Source organism: Myotis yumanensis, unplaced genomic scaffold (genome assembly GCF_028538775.1).
Source record: "Myotis yumanensis isolate MYYU_CA2020_CCGP unplaced genomic scaffold, mMyoYum1.0.hap1 SCAF_8, whole genome shotgun sequence".
NCBI lineage: Eukaryota > Metazoa > Chordata > Mammalia > Chiroptera > Vespertilionidae > Myotis > Myotis yumanensis.
The window spans coordinates 15234813-15255794 of record NW_027223759.1 but is presented as its reverse complement, the minus strand read 5'-3'; the positions used below and the strand labels follow the sequence as shown (position 1 = coordinate 15255794).

The window sequence follows — 20982 nt, the reverse complement described above, 5'->3', positions numbered from 1 at the left end:
TCTTGATTAAAAATAAAATAATAAAGAAATAAAAGCAATACAACATATATTGCTGTGGCCAACTTAAGATGGGATATTCAGTACCTCTAATAAAAAGAAATTAGATTAGAATGCATTATTCATTTCCTAGAATAAAAAAATCATTCTTTCTGTAATATTATTCTCCTTTTATTATAGGAATTTTGAGTTTAAAGAAAGATGTAAAATAAAGAAAAATATTATTTCTGCTTGTAAACTAAGCTAAGTGTATACATTTCTTTATTTACTCATGCAACAATTATAAAGTAACAAATACAAACCTGAAATAAATGTTTGCCTACTGTGGCTTTTTCAGTAAATTCATTATATATTTTTTTCTTTTATAAATTCAAATAGAACCAACTCAAAACATAGGTGGACCTGATTGCTAGACTTTTCTGTCACAACGTGAAACTACTCCTACAATAGCAGCTGGGGTTGGTGTTCTTTCCAGTGTCGGCTGCTCCCAGACCCATGTACTAGTATACCACCTTGGGTGAATTATAGGTGCCTGCCTCCTCTCTCTCTTGTCTCATGCCTCTAATTTATAAAATAGGGATGATCCCTGTTATTTACTCACAGGGTTGTTTGTTGTAAGGAATAAATGATTTAAGTTATGCAAAGTAAGTCATATAGGACCAAGTCTGGCACATAGTAAATGTTGATAAAATACTACTGGTATTGGTAGTCATAGCAGACGTGAAGCTTAGTTTAATCCTCACTTCAGAAAAAGATCTTTTCATCTCTTTACTATTAAATCATTCAAAACATTAAGTGTTGTTTTGATGATCCTAATTGTATTAACTGTAGAATTCATGTGTATTTATCCCTTATCAAAATAAATTTATATTCATTTTAAAAAGATATTTAAAAATATATTGTTAACAGTTATTTTTCACAATTGTGATGAGGCTTACCTATTCAAGGAAGTAGTAAAATGGTAAAGATTGTTACGTTGTGTTCTCAAAGGGTTAATAATAGGTCCCGGCTTCTTTCTGTAAAAAAAAAATTTTTTTAAATCAATAATTTATTCTCTGATCCATGTACACTTAATTACATCATGTAGACACCAAATTCAACTTGTGTCTTTCTCTTTTTATATTGGGTAACTAAGAGACCAAGAGATAAATTCCAGGGTGGCTCTTTATAGTCATAACATTGAATATTTACAATCTACTAGGTACTCTTTCAGTGGTATGGAATAGAGCAGTGAAAATGCTAATTGTTGCAAACTTTTTCTTGCTTTTCAGCTTCACTCCAGTGAAGCTACATATATATTATATCCAAGGAAAAAGAAAGTTTAAGTTGTTTTCAGCTAATAAATTGTAGGCCTTTGTATTCTCTCCCAAGAGAATGTAATTATCCTGGTAGATTGTTAATTATATCCAGTTAGCTTTAAAGGACTGGGCCTCCTGCCCAGTTTGTATTGACTCTCCCTAGCATAGGATGGAGAGGACTTTTTTTTTTCTTAACAATGAATTAAATTTTCTCTAAAGGTACTAAAATTATTTTGACATACAGAATCCTAAAAGTCATTGTAGATTATTACTTCTGCTTAGAAATTCCACTAGAACAATACAGAATACTTCCTACTAATGCGGTGCCTAGAAAAAAACAATTACTAGAAGGCACTGGGCTTGTTTTGTCCCTCATAAGCCATTCAGGTGTAATCATCTTTATCTACAGAGAAGACTACAAAGGGCGAACCATACATAAATAATTGTCCTTAAATGCAAGGGGCAGAGTTTAGGCGCAGTTTGAAGTCCTGCTGTCTTACAACGGGTGTCTAAATCTAAGTATCTCCACGTGTTTTCATCAGGGCCTGTATGATTTCACCCCTGATAGGGTGGACCCCATCATATCCTCAGGAAAGATGTTGCTGTTCAAGAATGAACCCTAAGACTCAAAATGAGATTGACAGCTATTAATTCTTCTTCCAGCAGGAAATGTAAACTTGAAAAGACAAGAAGCAGGTGGCTCTGTTCTTCTCCATGACCTTTCCAAGAACAATGTGTATATGGATATGAGCAGGCAAGGGTTCGATGAAAAAATAACAAACACTGACTGGCTCAGGTCCTCTATTAAGTGCTTTTACATGTAATTATCTCATTTGATCTGTAAGCCATCACATATGATGTACAGTGGAGAACAAGTCTGTTAATGCATATTAAAGGTAGAAAGGCTTAACATTTTTTAAAAATAAAAAATATTCTATAAGCACGAAGAAACAGTGGAATTCTCAATTTCTTCAAATAATTTGATAGCTAGTTTAGAAAAAATAATTGACCACCCAGACCTCTGAACAAAATTTTTTTTCCTGTTTGTTTTTTCTATTTTTGTTTTTCCCATTTACTCCAGTTCAGTGGTCCTCAAATTTGGAATATATTTTTAAATAACATCATCCTATATAATAATGAGGTAATATGCAAATTGACCATCATGCCCTAGCACAAGATGGCCACCCCCACGTGGTCACAAGATGGCCTGCAGGGGAGGGCAGTTGTGGGCGATCAGGCCAGCAGGGGAGGGCAGTTGGGGGCAACCAGGTTGGCAGGGGAGGGAGAGCAGTTGGGGGAGACCAGGCCTACAGGGGAGGGCAGTTAGGGGCGACCAGGTCAGCAGGGGAGGGCAGTTGGGGGCGACCGATGCGGCAGGGGTGGGCAGTTGGGGGTGATTGGGCTGGCAGAGGAGTGGTTAGGGGGTGTGATCAGGCTAGCAGGCAGAAACGGTTAGAAGCAATCAGGCAGGCAGGCAGGTGAGCGATTGGGAACCAGCAGTCCCGGATTGTGAGAGGGATGTCCCAGATTGGAGAGGGTGCAGGCTGGGCTGAGGGACACCCCCCTCCCTCCCCCCAGTGCATGAAATTCGTGCACCGGGCCTCTAGTATATTTATAAATGTACATATGACATATATTTATGTAACGCAATATGTAATAACTGAAGACTAAAGAATTTTAAGAATAGTTTTGATTAAAAGCAAGTTAAATCTTGTAGGGTGATTTTAAAAAACAAATAAAATGATAGACCTTGTTCTAATAAAAAGGTATTTTGGGTACTTAATCAATGAATGCTGAATAAAATGTCATGCTTTGTATCCTCTTTAAATTCCTTATTTTCCTTAAATTCCTTAATATGCATTTTTTTTGTTCTTCATCTTCATGATTTTCAAGTCCACATTCACCCATGTATATAAGTGTGCAAGTACAGATTACATATGTGTGCATGTATCATTTACCCTAGTAAAATTAAGAAAAAATAAAATAAAATCTATAGAACAGGGGTCAGCAAACATGGGCCATAGATTAGATCCATCTTCCTGCTGCCTGTTTCCTTAAATACAGTTCATTGGCACACCAACCACATCCCCTTGTTTCCATGTTGCCTGTGGCTGCCTTCCTGCTGCACTGTCAGAGTGAGTGGTTGTGACAGAGACTCTATGGCCCTTTATATATTTATGTACACCCAAATATTGACTATCTGGCCCTTTACAGAAAACATTCAGCGACACCTATTATCAAAGAACATGTTCATCATTTGAGTAATAGTAAAGCAATATTTTAAAATAATATCCTGTCTTTCACAGTCTTTCTAATATTAACTCAATAGTTATATATAAATGAAAGTAAAACTTCAGCCTTGAACACTTAAAAGCGAATTTCATTCCAACAGAATTTAGAAATAATTGGGCAAAGAATGAGAAGATTGTAAAAAAAGAAATGGTACCCAGTTAGCCATAACAATAATGGCCCATTTATCCATCATCCTGATCTTTGTGTGTCTTTGGTTGTTATAAAATGAAAATGACTATCTATTTTTCTAGACTTTATTTTATGATAAAGAGATAAATGCCATCTGGGATTTATTTTTAAAAAGCACTTATGGCCTATTTCATCAGGCACATAAAACTGAATCGTCATCTTAAATTAATACAGTGCAGTTAGAAGTAATATTTTTATCCCATATGAAAAGGATGAACTTACTTTAACACAGTTTTCATTGAGAGCATTCTTTGGCACAGCTTTAGTATTTGTTACATTATATAGAGTGATTATAGCATCCCTGAAACAATATTAGCAAACATTTACACAGCATTTATTATGTGCCAGAAACTATTTGCAGCACTTCATCTATATATTAGCTCATTTATTCCTCACTATCACCCTCTAAGACAGGCAACTATTGTTATTCCTAGTTAACAGATGAGAAAACTGAGGCCAAGACTTTAAGTGCCCTTCCCAGCATGACACTGCTAGAAAGTGGCTAACCTTTCAGCAATATACCAATTCTTTATAACCCTAAGGTTGATTTTAGATCTTTAACTTTTCAAACATAAAGGCTTTGTGACTCCTCTGAGAAATGGTATTTCAAGAATGGCAACTTTCAATTTTCTAGAAATACTAAGCACATTTATTACTCAGCATATCCAGCTTCTTGAACACATCGAAGTTGGCTCAGCTGTAGTTCTGCCTCTGATATCTACTCCATTTTTCTATCAGGTTTGCTTGGTCACCTTCCAGAACCTCTTAGAGTTAGGTCCAAACATTGTTGACAATCATGACTGACAACACCTGATAAAGTCCAATGGTTAACAACTATATTTAAGGGCTAACCTACACATGATAGAGAATAGGATGCGCAGCAGCATCACAAATTCCTGGAATAAATCAGTCAATAAGGAACACAAGATAAACACTTGTTTATCTATACATGATCAGTTTTATTAGCTGATTACTAAGATAAATAAGGTGTGTATATGATGAAATTAGGTTGCCTATAATACATGTTTGGATGTTGGCATGTTTAATTGCAAGATATATGGTGCCTATGGCATTAAAGTTAGAATGATACATTTATTTTAGAATCTTGTGAAGAAAATATTGCTAATGCATGGTTTTTGTTTAATTCATTAAGCAACAAAGTCAAGACAAAATCTTCCCTAGATTGATAGGGACAGGATATACTTTTCATTTTGATAGACTTTGTCAGATAAGCTAAACAGATGCTTGAAGTTGCTGGGATTCTGAAGAGCTGCACTTAACCTCATTGGCTAGCATTAGCCTACTTGAGCTCTCAAATAAACAATAATAATGTTGTTCTCTATGTCCTCTATCAATCTGCTCTGCAAGGCTTTGAACAGTTCGTGTAATTCAGTGCACTTGTCCAGAACAACAAGACTTCAACTACTGAGAACTGAATTGCTGATACTCGGGAAAATATCCACCACCCAAGCAATCTTAACTAGAGCGGTGGCCAACATAAAATTATCTGGTCGAACATGCCGCTAAACCATTTCTATTCCGCAATAGGTTTAGAAGCAGCTCGTGATCACTACTTATTTATCAGGAGCTGAAAGTCACCATGAGCCAAAACCACCGACAGCTGAACAGAGATATTTCTTTCTTGGGGTTTCTTTTAAGGAGAACATTATGTTTCTTGCCAAGGAAACATGCTTCAAAATATACATTTGAAAGAGTTAAGGACGCTTAACAAAAGCCCTATTCAAAACATATGATCTCAAGTTGTTCAGAGTCTAGGTGAGGTTGAGTTTTCCCATTTCATCCCCAAACCTGCTACTTCAGGCTATTGCCAAGGACTAGCAGACTGTGTTAAGCCGATTTAGCACAAATAATCCAGTCTTTGTTCAAAGCATCTCCATATAGTTCAAGGCAGTAAAGAAGGATAGAAACAGTGAAAGATAAAGGATTGAATTAGTCAGAAAAGTCAGGTTTAAGTCTCAGAGTCTTTATATAAAAATGGTTTATATCCTGTTCATACAAATCCTGATATGAGCAGGGTAATTCTCCAGTCCACCTTTCTTTCTCCCATGCAGTGACCCAGCTATTGGGATATAGTCTTCTTGTGGCTCAATTCAGAGCCTCAGGATTACTGCAGTAGGAGGGAGGCTGTGCACTGGCTCTCAAATGCTTTAACACAGAATGGCGTACATCACCTCCTCTCACAGCCCACTGGGCTCAACTAAACACATGACTCTGCCTAAATGCAAGGGATGGAGAGAGAGGTAGGGTAAATAGAGATTTGTTGAACAATAAAAATCTTGATTGCAAGAGTGGGGCATGATATGTCAGGTAGTACATTAGGGTCATGCTTAAAAGCTTACTTTTTGAAAAGAGTTGAAAAGAAATAATACACGTTGATATCAGCTAAAATCTTATTTTGCTAAATTGTTAATACATACTGACTCTGAAAACATAAATATGGTCTGGCCGGTGTGGCTCAGCTTTTGAGTGTTGACCCATGAACCAGGAGGTCACGGTTTGATTCTAGGTCAGGGCACATGCCTGGGTTGTGGGCTGGATCCCCAGTAAGCGGGTTGGGGGGGGGGGGCAGGAGGCAGCTGATCAATCAATGATTTTCTCATCATTGATGTTTCTATCTCTCTCCCTTCCTTTCTCTGAAATCAGTGAAAACATATTTTTAAAAATATATAGATAAATATAAATAAATGTATATTTTATTGTATAAATGAATTGGCACTGCAAACAGAATCTTGGGCAGCAAAGAGGCACATGTGTCAGTGTTTTCGCTTATTTATATATTACACTGCTGTTTTCTGCTCAGATTCAGAATATATAGATAAAAAAATAACACTTCTTTGCTTGATGGAAGGCCATCTGCTCATTTGCTTCTAATTTTCATACAAATACTGACCACTTTTAAAGTAGGAGGATAAGTTAATGCAGATTCATGTAGTATAAGGAGAAGAAATTGAGGAGAGGCACAATAAGGATATCACAAAACTTATCTGAATGAAAAAAAAAATCAAATTTCTAGGCCAAAATCAAGGACTTCTATACCATGACTGCCCCCTACTTTTTCAATTTTATCCCCAACTTTCTATACCATCACAAACCCTCACATGTTCTTTGGCGAGTTCTTTTGTAGACCTATTAATTGCCTTTTTCATTTCATCCTCATATTTTTCTTTTCTTCTTCTGCAAAGTCCCCTTCTTTCTATTTCTTTCTTCACTTCCTCTCTCCTGTCTCCTCCTCCAACCCTCCCTCCATTCCCTCCTAGGTTTGTCAGCTTTTAGTTGAATTGAAGCTCTTTTCTCAATGAAGTCCCGCCAACTACCTCTAGAAACATCTCTCTGTCCACTGGCATATGATTTTTGTTTCAGGCACTTATTTGGCATTCATATGAACTACCTTGTATTGTTAATTAAGGCTCGTTGAAATGGAAAGTAATTCACATCCCTAACCTTTTTTTACTAATTTATTCCAACCCTAGAAGCCATTGGTTTCTATCAAATATGTGAATTCTTTGTTTCATAGTATTTTGGATTAAAAAATAAATACAAATGAAAGGCAAAAGATGTTAAGCCATATAAGAGTTGGCAGTGCATTTCAAATAAGGCTGGCCATGTTATCAAATTTTCTCAAGAAGTGTTAACAATTTTTACTCCTATTACTAATTCCCTAGTGGTCGGCAAACTGTGGCTCGTGAGCCACATGCGGCTCTTTGGCCCCTTGAGTGTGGCTCTTCCACAAAATACCGACTTCTGCACATGGGCCACAAAGTTTCAATCGCACTGTATGTGCGCGCCCGCACTTGGTATTTTGTGGAAGAGCCACACTCAAGGGGCCAAAGAGCTGCATGTGGCTCGCGAGCCGCAGTTTGCTGACCACTGCCCTATACCATCAGCAGCACTGTGTATTATTTGGTTGTTTGTTTCTTGTCCTCCCCACCTTAACTAATCTGTAAACTCTAGAAAGGCAGGGCCATTTTCTTTTGTGTTTACTGCTACATTCCCTGCCTGGTGGTACTTGTTCAGTAACTATTCATCAAATGAATAAAAAATTAAGGTTAGGCACTACAGGAAATGGAAAAGTGTGCTGAGGCTTTAGTTTTGTGTACATGAACTCTTCTACTCCAAGCAGTGAATCACCTTATCTACCTGGCTTACTGTCTCCCTGATTTGAAAGTGAGTGATTAGTAAAGGTTCAATGAATGAATATATGAAAGAATAACACTTCATTTCCCTAACCATTCTGACTATAATTTGATTAAGTCAGATCTTTGAAAAACAAATAACAAAAACTTTGGATATGGAAGCTGTGTTGGAATCCTGGCATATCACCTTCTGGCTGTAAACTATTGGGCAGACCTTCCAACTTTTTGCAGCTTCAGTATTATCACTAGGAAAACAGAGATTATTAGTGAGATTTCCCTTACAGAGTGCTGCAAGAATGAAATAAAACCATCTGTAGAAAAGTGCTTTGGCAATTGTGGGAAATCACAGTATGTCCATATCAGCCTTCAAATTGTGTTTCTTCCCCATGGGGCGCTACTCTATCCGCTTGTGAAGAGACTATGTATTAACTTCAGCAAAGTTCATGCCAGTGCATGGTTTTCTAGCTTCGGCTCCTCTCTTTGGTTTTGCCTAGCAGCTAAATACCTTTTGCAAGTTCTTAGGACATGGGACGGCTTTGAGAAGGATTGTGCCAGAGAAAGAAAGCATCTCGTTCGCTCATAGCCCCAAGTTCACCTGCTGGGCGCCATCTGTCAGCCTGCAGGGAATACAGAGATTTCAGGGAGAAGGCATTTAGCTGAACCGGGGTGACAGGGCACCAGGCTGTTTCTGAGGTCAATGTAAGCACTCACATTCCAGCTGTGGTCTAAAGAAGTCAGAATTCAGCCGACAGGGGATGTTCTCTGCCTGAGCTCCCACACTCTGTGAGGATGACGTTCCCGTCTGCTGGAGAATTTGAAAAGGCGAGCACACAGAAAAGAGGACTCCATCAGAGAGGGGGAAACACGCTGTGCTGCAGTCATCTGACTGGAAAAATGAAATTCTAGCAAATCTACTTTTAGCTCGAAGAGCTGAAGGCTCTAGAGGATTTCATCAACTCACTGGGGAAGAGTTTACAATTAAGGGTGATCTCCAGCTGACTCAGGTCCTTCATTTTTTGCTGCATATTGTCCAGGAGGCAACAAGTGATAACTTAATTAGGGCAGTGAGGACTGAGCTAACGCCCACCCCTCCCCCTTCTGAAGGTGAATTTGAAATATCTCTGTTCCTCCCCAAGTTATTTTCTTAACAGTGGCAGCCAGCATTTTATTACTAAAGAAACTGCCAGTAGTGACCCATTTTAAGGAGTGAAGATTTCTTAGTTGAGGGAGAGTATTACTTGCTGGCTGAGAGGATATATCAAAGTAAACGCTAGCCTTGAAATATATCTGGATCCACTATTTTAATGCTCCCAGGTGTTCTGGAAATTCCATAACAATATTCATGCATACATAATCCAATAATTCTCCCATTAGTAGCTTAGAAATATTAAGATACACAAGGATGTATCATTAAGATTTTATCAAACCAAAGGGGAGGACTTGGCATAGAGAGATACTGATAACTAAAAATAAAATAAAATAAAAAAATAAAGAAATAAAGAAAAAAGCTTGCCTCCCTATCAATAGGAGGCAAAGGAGGCGGCAGATGTCTGCTGGGGAGCCCTTTAAAATGTTTTCCCTCGCTTCTAATTATTCTGTCAGTAGCCATGGTGGCCATGCAATTCCCCTTCTTTGTGCTCTTTTCAGAATGGTACTCTATTATTATGCTTTATTTAATTGGCTTCAATTTAAGCACACAGCAGTGGGAATGGAGGAGGGAAGAGTGCAGAAATCAGCGCAGGAGGGGCCCAGGGAGGGAGGGACAGAAGCCAGCATTGCAGGTCCCAAAAGACTTTTATCTGAAGCTCCTAGTAGCCACTTCAGGTCTATAATCAAGCCACATGTGCCTGATTTATACAAAAACATATGAAAATGAGATTAAAATCTAAACAAAAACAGCAAGTAAGCCAATGAAGTTGCAAATATTCCAGCTGCTCTAATTACTGTTGTTCCAAAGGCATGTGAGGGCTGTCGCCTTGCTTGGGTTCCTCTGGCCTCCCCTGGCCTCCCCTGGGACTAGTCAACCACCTTTGGTATTTGCAGACACAGATGTTTGCTTCAGAGGTAGGGTTTCACCCTCATACTCGGAGAATGGTTTTTAGAGCTACTCTGGGCCAATGAACAGTGTTTAAACAATTATTGTGACTTAAAAATGTATTATTTTGTGTGTGTGGCTCCCAGCAGTTCATCCCATTTGGGATCTTAGAGTGATCGAACTCCACACATGGGGCTACTCTCCCTCACTCCCAGGACTGCCCCCATCTCTTTGGGATCTCCCAGCAATGAGGGCCAACAGCAAGCTCTGTGTGTGCCTCCTGCATAGAGTGACTGGCATTACTTCACCGTTAGCAGGGGCTTCCACTTTAAGGATTTGGCCAGTACCTTCTTAGTGAGGGAGTACAGATCCTACAGTACAGTGCTTTTGTTTTGCTTTGCTTAATTTATTTATGATTTTAGTATCTATCTCACATCTAACCTATTTTAAAAAAAATATATTTCTATTGATTTCAGAGGGGAAGGGAGAGGGAACAAGAGATATAAACATCAATAATGAGAGAGAATCAATGATTGGCTGCCTCCTGCATGCCCCCTACTGAGGATCGAGCCTACAACCCGGGCATGTACCCTGACCTCCTGGTTCATAGGTCAATGCTCAACCACTGAGCCACTCTGATCGGGCATTCCTATTTTTAATGCAATACCAAACAGACTCATTCAGCTAAAAGCAAACTCATGCAGCTAAAGAAAAGAGGGAAAAAAAAATAGTTTAAAATACGAGACTGGAATCCATTTCTGACTTTCTCTTTGCCTCATGTTTTTGGGGGCTCTACCTAGTTAGCAGGAACTGCATATATTTCCCCTGTGCACAGCAAGTCTGCTTCAAGCCCTTAAACTACTCTCACTGGTTCTTTGAGATCTCCTAGTGATTACACTGGGGTTGGCAGTGGGATGATGAGACCCTGGTCTAACAGAAGTTAATTTCAGCAATCGCCTCAGAAATTGACTGAAAGCCATCACAATAAAGTATAGATGGATTCATGGGTTCCCGATACAACTTTAACACTAAAATCTGGAATATAAATTTCTACTAGATTATTCATTAAAAAACACACACACATAACTGCTGCTAGAACAAAAGAGAAGAACCTTTAACTTCAGAAGAAAGTTATAAGCTTCTCTGTCCTTAAATAAAATTCCCTTTGAAACTTGTTCTAATATGATGTTTTTTTTAATGCCTTAAAGGAACCCATGCACTATCCTCACAAGAGACATCTACCATTCATTCTTCACCATGTTCTCAAACACAGTATTGATCCTGGGTAGCATCATCTAATCGTCTCTAAAGTTTCAGTGTAATTATAAATGTCCAGTAACAGCCCATTCATTTAACAAATTATTTGCTATAGCTGCCTACTGAAAACACAGCTTCCAATGGGACCACAAGGAATAGCCATTATACGCCAGCTGAGAAGCTCAGCCACAACAGACCCAGGGGAAATTTCTGGCTTCCGATTTCCCAGAGAATTGGTTTTGAGCATCATACAAATGAAGTCATTTTCTCTTAAATAATTAATTAATAATTAAGATCCTTTTCCTCAAAAAGAAATAATCTGTGAAGATATCTTAAAAGAAATAATTATTGTAATTAAGCCTCCTTAAAAGTCCAGTTACCAGTAAATTTCTTAATCTGAAGACTTCATACATCACTGAAATGCAAACTTATTTTTAAAAATACAACTAGAGGAATAACTATAAAATGTGTTTTATTGTCACTCTCAAAATTGCAGGAATAGTTTATGTTATAGTTACTATATTGGCAAAAGGTTTAATCTCTTTTCAAGTAAAAGTCTATAAAACAGATGTTTGTTGGGATATTTTTAAATTGAATAATTTCATTGTTGGTGCCCAGTGAAAGTACTGAATGAAATGAAGCTTAATTCCAATGCTATGGCACACATTTCAGAGCCATCTCTGTGAGGCACAATTCTTATCAAAACTCATGTTTTAAAAAAGCTCAACAGACCCATCTTCTAGCTCAGCCGTGGGCAAACTACGGCCCGCGGGCCGGATCTGGCCTGTTTGAAATGAATAAAACTAAAAAAAAAAAAGACCGTACCCTTTTATGTAATGATGTTTACTTTGAATTTATATTAGTTCACACAAACACTCCATCCATGCTTTTGTTCCGGCCCTCCGGTCCAGTTTAAGAACCCATTGTGGCCCTCGAGTCAAAAAGTTTGCCCACCCCTGTTCTAGCTCCTTTGTAGGTTACACAGAGATGTTTTCTCTTTTGACGTTTTTATTTCCTTTTTCCTTTTTTTTTGGGGGGGGGGGGGCGGTAATGGTACAGACTGGTTTTAGGGTCACTTTTTGGTTTTCTTTTATATTCTCTGCTTGTTAAATTATAATAACTGGAAGCAATTTTCTCATTGTCACACTATTCCTGCCTGTAAAGTGTTACCTCTGGAAGCTTCTTTTAGAAAAGTGTCAGACAGCTGTGCTTAGCGAGAGAGGCTCATGTGTTATACTTTGTTCATTATAAATCTCTAATTGTGTTGATGACCATGGACTTTGATGGGTGCTGACTAGGGCTGTTGGACTCATATGAAAAATATTTCTTACAATGGGGAACCAGTGAAGTGGTTAGAGTAAGAAGCTGCTCAACAGAGAGAAAGACAGCCTTTGGAGCCAACCAGACCTCTGGGTAGCAAGTGATTCAATTTCATTGGGCCCTAATTTCTTCATCCATAAATTATAGATCATAAAATCTACTTTCTTATAGAACAATTTGAAGGACTAGAGATAACTTAGAGAAAGCTTCTTACGAGGGGTCTGACAAATACTCAGTGTTTGTCACAATGTACTGGTATTGCTATACAACTCCATGAATTGGGCAGGGAAGGTTTGTCAAAAACATTCAAGAGCGTTCCCATTTATTATGTTCTATAAGCACTTTCCAGACATGGGCGACATCACTACCATCTGGGATCCTGGTTAAAAATTCAGAGTCCTGGGTTCCAATCCAGGGATTCTGACTGCAGAGGTCTGGAGTGGGTCCAGGAATCTACCTCCTCACAAGCACTCCATATGAATCCTTAGACGGTAATCTGAGGATCACAGTTTGAGAAATAACTGCTATATAATATATAATTAATCCTATTGAGGTAATCCATTATTTTGACTGTCACTATATTAGTTTTTAAAAAATAATATTGTTCATAAGATCTTAGCTTAGTGATAACTGTTAGTTTAAATGTTGTTGTTTTAATTGTATAGGCTTACACCTCCATCAGTGATACAAAATAAGACCAAGCATTTTTCCTAGTAATTTATGATTGTTCCTCTTCTCAGAAAAACTGGTCTTTAGCTTTTGTGTGTGTGTGATAAGCTTTTATTTTTTAATATGTATAATTTTTATCGGGGCGAGAGATAGAAACATCAATGATGAGAGAGAATCACTGACCAGCTGCCCTGCAGATTGAGCCTGCAACCCAGGCATGTGCCCTGATCGAGAATCAAACTGTGACCTTCTGGTTCATAGGTTGACACTCAACCACTGAGCCACACCAACTGGGCTGTGATAAACTCTTTATAAAACTGAATGAAAGCTTTGGATTTATGCCCATGAATATTTGACTTTTATTTGTACAAAAGCTGGGTCCCATTCACATATTGCCTTAGAGCCAAAGAACCTCAAGTTAAAAGCATTTGGGCTCAAGAAATAGGTAGCAACCACTTGCAATTTAGAGAACTATTTCCATACTCTTTAGATATTACAGGTCTAAGACGTGGTTATTGTGCAATGGGTGAAATCGCCTTTATATATATATTTATTTATTACTTCTCAAATAGCTTTGATTGCTTAGTCTGTAGGAGGGTTGGGAATAGTTCTTTACAAAATTAAATAGGAGAAGTCTAATAAATAGCTGCTTATTCTATGACATTTAGACAAATTTCTATTTTGGATAGCAAGGAATCCAGTAATAGCAAACTTTAAATGCCATGGATTCTATCTACCACAAATTTTGGAAAAACAGATATGCATTTCCCAGCAAGTTGTACCTTACTTAATGTAGCTCAGCCCTGGGAGAGAAATGTAAGGCTTGCACATTTTCTTTTTGCTTGTATCACTAAATTAGTGACTGCCTATGGTTCATATAAGGTGAAAACGAAGAGTGATTGCTAACGCATATGGGGCTTCTTTGGGGGGGGAAGGGGTGATTAAAATGTTCTAAAATTAGATAGTGGAGATGGTTGTATAGCTCTGTGAATATACTAAAAATCCATGAATTGTATCAGGTAAAATGGTGAATTTTTGTATGTGAATTATATCTCAATATAGCTGTTACTAAAAAAAAATAAAATTTTTAAAAAAATCAATGACCCACTGGTTATGTTAATTAATTCATGGTGTTAATACTAAAATCTAAGTTAATTTGGTAAATGTTAACTTTGTTTAGAATTTTAAATTTTCAAAAGGTTTAAGCCCAGTGAAAAAAATAAATCTTCCTATAATGAATTAAAATAATTCAGAATATTCATTTTGACTATTCCATCATTTGCTACTATATATATATTAGATACTGAATTATACCCTTTCTACTTAGACCCCGTTAAAAAAAATGCTGAAACAGTCTCCCTGACTTCAAGAGCTTATTTGGGATGGCAGTTAATTATAGCACAAAGCCTAGGTTGAAAGCACAGGAGAAAAAGTACAGATCAAGAAAGATTCCGTTAAATTTCAATTATTCAGGAGAGCATGGTATTTAAGCAGAGGATGAGAGATAGGAGAAGAAACTGAGAAAATAACAGAAACAAAAGCATAGAAGTAGCAGAGAATGGGTCCATGAGAACTGCAAGTGTTTGGCACACAAGGAATTGTGGCGGATAGAACTGGAAATATAGTTTGGGGCATAAGACAGAGGGCTTGGAATCCTAGTTGGAAGAAAATATATTTATGTTATTGTAACAGGGATTTCTTGGAGGTTTTAGATAAGATATAAGTCATCTGTGTTTTAGTGAGATTAATCTTTAATTGAAAAGGATGAGCTCCTCAAACATATGCAAAACAAGTGTCTTGGGATAGGCCAATGGTAAGGTGGCTGGATGAGGAAAAGCTAGCAAGGGCAATAATGAAAAATAGAACAAGTCAGTATTGCAGAATTTAATAAAAATGAGGTTTCAAGGAGAGATGGGTGGCCACTAATAAAACCTTTTTTCATATGTGTACAGTATTTAATCTTGGTCAGTCTTTTGATGTTTTATAACTTATCAGAGGTTTCACAGTCAGCTGTGGGTGGCAGATCAAGACTAAAATCAAGTTTTCAATATTATTTCTATTGCATCATTGCCATACCAAAGAGAGTCACTCAACATAAAAGCTAAGAGGCAACCATTCAATTATTTAACAAGATTAGCAAAGGCGATCTCTCAAAAAACATTTTCAGCAAGTGGTAGGGTGAAAAAGAAATCTAGTAAAATGCTAAGAAGAGAGTAGGACAGATAAGAAATGAGGCAATAAGTGGAGCGGACATGCTAGAGGATTCGGATAGCAAAGGGAATAAGAAGGTGATAGCTAGAAATATAAACAGGTTCAAGCAGTGAAGTAAAAGGGTACTAGACTGATTAGGATCCAATGATGGAACACACCACTGTATAAGGCATCTACATGATATTACATGGAAGACTTGCAATGGCGGGGGGCGGGAAGGGGGGCGGTCAGGGGGTTCGGGGAATAATCTACCATATTTCAAAATCTGTTAGGTATGGAGTGACCCTGTGATAAAATTTTATATTATTGCTTTGCTAATTCATCTTAGTCAATGAAACAGTTGTTTCTCCCTGTATTTAAGTACATATTTCTTCAGATACTGGAATAAAAAAAGTATTAAATATGCAGAACATCCCTCAATTCTTTAATTGTTGTAAATGTCAAATTGTATGTAATGTTTATATAGTTCCTAACTCTTATTTGAAAGTAGAATGCCACCTACTTGGAAATGTACCTTGGATATGTATAGTATAACATAAGAAATATTTGTAAGTGGATGAGTTTTGTTAATATTTTCTTACTAGAGGCCCAGTGCATGAAATTCATGCACTGGGTGGGGGTGGGGGGCGTTCCTCAGCCCAGCCTACATCCTCTTGCAGTCTGGGAGCCCTTGGGGGATGTCTGACTGACGACTTAGGTCTGCCCATGGGGCATCCTTAGCGCTACTGTGGAGGCAGGAGAGGCTCCCGCCACTGCTGCTGTGCTCACCAGCCATGGCTGAGCAGCGCTCCCCCTGTGGGAGCACAATGACCACCGGGGGCAGCTCCTGCATTGAGTGTCTTTCCCCTGGTGGTCAGTGCATGTCATAGCAACCGGTCGTTCTGCCATTCGGTTGATTTGCATATTAGCCTTTTATTATATAGGATACTAACTGGCAGATACTACTACTTTACTGATCATAAAAAAAATTAAAAAACATTTTAAGGTTAATAAATATTTCTGCTTGAGTTCAATATTAATACAATGGCAAATTATATATTTAATATTAATGCTCTAAGTTTACTGTGATGTCCTCTTAAAATACAAATATCAGACCTTCTTTACCATGCTCACTTGAGTTAACATTTGACTTTTTGATGTTGTTATTCTTCCTTTAAATAGCAATTTAATTATACAGTTAACTCAGCTCCAAAAAAGATAGCCTCATACCAGTAGATGCAAAAGCGAATGACTCACAGTCATGATCTCAACTTTCAAATGTCATAAATATTACATTCAAAATGATGTCATCAGCCCTAACCGGTTTGGCTCAGCAGATAGTGTCAGCCAATGGGTCCTGGGTTCGATTCCGGTCAAGGGCACGTACCTTGATTGCAAGTTCCTCCTTGGCCCAGGCCTTGGTCAGGGCTCATGCAGGAGGCAACCAATTGATGTGTTTCTCTCAGATTGATGTTTCTCTCTGTGTCTTTCTCTCTCTCTTCCACTTTCCCTAAAAATCAATGAAAAAATATCCTTGGGTGAGGATTAACAAAAAACAAAACAAAATGAAAAAAAAACAAAAACACACACAAAAAATGATGTCATCAAAACAAGGCAGAGATTTATACAGATTTTCCTGAAGCTTCTCTATATATGTACAACTTAATAGATTCTAAGTAACTAATATCTGATTAGATTGGGTTCACAAAATGAATCTCTCTCTCTCTCTCTCTCTCTCTCTCTGACTATGTTTAATATACTGTAACCATATAGTCTCATTCAGCCCTGAAATTTTTAGGGTTTCAGTGGGGTGGCCTTTAGATGTGGGCGTGTATTTCAGTCTGCAGAAGTAGTCTGTTTTGGGGTTTGCTGACACGAACACTGTGTCTTTCCTATCTTCTTATACAACATGCCTGGCAAGCTATAATTATCAGTATTCCTTTTACAGCAGGATAATTATTTGTTATTTTTGTTTAAGTAATAAAAGAACTGAACCATGTTCTCCCCACAAACAAGACTCATGTCCACAGGGTAACCTGCCTGCCTGCACAATAGGGAATATCCTCACTGCTCTCTGTGAGCAGGCTGCTACTGTAAGTCATTCCGGTGAAACTTCAAAGGCAATGTTATGGTGAAATCCTTTACCAAAAGCTTCCAAGACAAAGCAAGACAGTCCATCACAAGTAGGAAGATCTCCCTTTTCTTGCTTCCAATTATATTTTAATGGCTGATGTTTATACCAGAGAACAATTGTATCATTAAAATGAATGTTGGTAAGATTCTTAAGACCAGGACAGAAATCTTTCTGCTGCAAGTTATGATTATGTAGATACAGTGCTGAACTCCCTGTATGACAGTCATTTTTTGTTAACTCAAGGGCCAAACTCCCAAAGTAGCTCATCTTGATTAGGGCAGATTAAGAGAGGGATTTGTACAGCGTTCTTGTTTCAAGGGCACTGGGTGCAAACTGAATGAATAACTCAGCGTTGGCCAGGAATACTGAATTGAATCTATGAAGAAACAAATGCAATCATTCTAAAAGTCTGTGCATCTTGCTTGCTCTCTACAGCCCCTTTTTGGTACCTCGCCTTAAATGCTGGACAGATCAGGGAATCTCAGAGGTAAATTAGTGTAACTGAGTGAATGCACACAGTATGGAAAACAAAATCCTCCGGCAGCCACGGGACCTGCTACAGCTCAGCAAAGCAGAACCCTTAGCTCCCTGGAATGTGTAACACGTCCCCCCAGGCAAGTACACATTCCTCTGCCAGAAAAGCAGGACATCTGGGGCTTCACCTTGACATTATACAAACTTTTCTAAGTCTGTGTTTTTGCCACCTGAGCACACACAGCCCTTGGACAGTTAGGTCAACATTGAAATCAATAACAGCAAGCGTGGGTCGTTCCACTGATGAAAAGATCAGGACAGTTTACTAAAAAGAATGGTTCTCCTGCAGTGGTTCTCAACCTTCCTAATGCCACGACCCTTTAATACAGTTCCTCATGTTGTGGTGACCCCCAATTTCATTGTTACAAATTGAACATAATTAAAGCATAGTGATTAATTACAAAAAAATGTAATTATATATGTGTTTTCTGATGGTCTTAGGCGACCCCTGTGAAAGGGTCGTTTGACCCCCAAAGGGGTCGTGACCCACAGGTTGAGAACCGCTGTCCTATAGCATTCTACTTATTCCAAATACTGAGATTCTGTGATAAACATGCAAAACTGTGGCTACCCTATTATGTGGCCAAAGGTGGAGGATACAAAGAGATAAGAAGAGCTTAAATAGGGATTTAGGGATTAAAGAGTGGGGCTAACCGTGCGCCCCCCCCCCCGCCCCGCCCATATCTATTAACACTGAGCCAAAGGAGCTATGCGCCAAAGCAGAAAAGCTTTGAAAATGCACCATTAAATGTTTACTCTGAGCCTGTTCCTCACGTCTACATAGAAGAAGTCCATGGAACATCATTTGGCAGGATAGTGTTCCTGTACATCCAGTCAATTGTTTGTGCTAAGGCCAGCTTTTAAGTATCTACATCCAATGAGACAAAAACTACAAAGACACATTGGAGGTGATGAGCTCTCTCTGTTGATTATCGATTAGTGTCATGGTCTTCTTAAGCATTTGTCATGGGCAACATGCTAATTAAAAAAAATATATAGCCATGTCATATTGTAGTTTCCACATTGTACTTTAGCCCTAAATAAACCAAGGGGTTTATTTTTCCCAGACACTTCTTGACTTCATGTCTGTGTGAACAGAGAATTCTATTTAACCAACTGTTATTGTCCTCCCACTGGAAGGCAGTTTAACTCCTAGTTGGAGTTGAATGAGAGAATGGTTATGCATAGCCAGTGGTCATCTTCCTTAAGGACATCTTGTCTTTCTTTGATTTTTAAGGTTAATCAGTTTCTATCGCAAATGCATTCAGGTCAAGCCACTGATTTTTGAACTTGAGATGTCTGATTGAGTCATTAGCCTCCCTCCCTACAAGGGCTCTCAGAGAGATGTGGTCACCAGAGTATCTGTCGCCAGTTGCTTCCTACTTCCAGAAAAGAGGGCAATAACTTGCCCTCTTTAAGCCATTTTAAGGTTTGCTAGTGAATTTCCAAAGTGTAATGTTAGCTTTAGAGAAGTGACACCAAGCCCCACAGGTAGCTCTTCACGTTTATGAAAACCCCACCAGAGAGTGAGTCTGGTTTTGAAGTACTCCGAATCCACTGTGGTTCTTCCAAGAATCTCAGCCTTCATGGTTTTTTTCAGTTGTCAGGAGAGCTAGTTCCTGTTCTATGAGTTCATTAAAAGAAATTCCCAGTGTGAATACGTACCATTATTGGTAGTGGGTATTAATAATTAACACTAGTAGAAGTTTAGGGCTTATTTCTGTATTTGTCTTCCTATTTGCACTGGTTCTTCAAAGTGCTGGGATTCTGATCCAGTGAGTTTACAAAAGGCTCCATTCTGACAACTAAGGGAGGCCAAGGTGGGGGTTTTGATAGAAGTTGGGAGGGGAAAAAAATCCCTATCTGGAATATGGTTTGGTGGTGGACAGCCCGGAAGTAGGCTATAGAGAAGACAAATCTTATTAGGCCAGCTGGGAGGACTGAGAGCAGCTGGTTGCTCTGGAGGCAGAAAGAGATAGGAAAAGCTCAGGAAAATCTGCATTGCAGATAAGCCTCTTGGGAGACAGCTGAACTCTTAACATCTCCCCTAGCCAGTTTCTCTCCAGAGAGCATAGTGGCCCCAGGTGGTGTAATTTAGAATGTAAATAATTTCCCAGCCTTTCTGGTGACCTTGGGTGATTCAACACAATTGTATCTTTTGTCTTGCTGCTTTTCACCTGTCAATGTTTGTTAATTTCTGTGTGGGGTATGTAGGAGGAGGGTGGGGGTGGAGTGGGCATTAAAGAAGAAAGGGACACAATAAACAAATTGTGGAGGTTCTTCAATACCTCCTTTTATAAGTCTTACCTACCTTTTATTTAAAGTTAGGCTTTATCTTTATTAAACTTATATTACTCAGCTTCAAAACAACATAAAGAAAGAACTGAACACCTACCTTAACTATTAAAGAAGGGGGTGGAGAAATAGAAACTTGGAAAGTCATAATAACCATCGACAATTATAGAGCTTCTGCTATGTAAATTATCTTCATTAACTCCCTCAATATCCTAATGAGGCTGATCTTATCATTCCTATTTTGTACAACTGAGGAAAGATAAATTCCCAATTTCTCACAGTGGATGGGGGCCAGAAACTAGATTTGAACCCAAGGGTATCTAACTTCAAAGAATGCACTTATTCCACTACATTATAACCCAGCATTTGTTAAATGCCAGACATTCTGGTAACAAAAGGCAATAATGGCCATAGCCTCCAGACATTCCTGCTTCATTGGGATAAAGGCAATTGTAATAAATAGCTTTATAAATAGAGGCTGTTATCTTAAAAACATTTTTCTAAAAGACTTCATATTTTCTAGATGTGTTCCTAAATAGTAATTTAGAATTCTATAAAAAACAAACAAGAAAACCTGAAATTAAAGTGTAGTATATGATCCCAAGAAAAGTAAATATC

At 38.3% G+C, this 20982-nt stretch overlaps 1 protein-coding gene across 26 annotated transcripts in view; it reads right to left on the bottom strand.

Moving 5' to 3' along the window:
* MAP2 (microtubule associated protein 2) overlaps nt 1–20982 on the bottom strand; it is a 231219-nt gene that overhangs the window by 77192 nt on the left and 133045 nt on the right. For 25 of the 26 annotated variants that reach the window (XM_070422009.1, XM_070422006.1, XM_070422013.1 and 22 more), the window contains one exon: nt 936–1013. The gene's annotated coding sequence lies outside the window, so the exon portion shown is untranslated. Of the gene's footprint in view, nt 1–935; nt 1014–8641; nt 8716–20982 lie in introns of those variants that run through there. The other variant, XM_070422010.1, reaches the window with a different exon arrangement.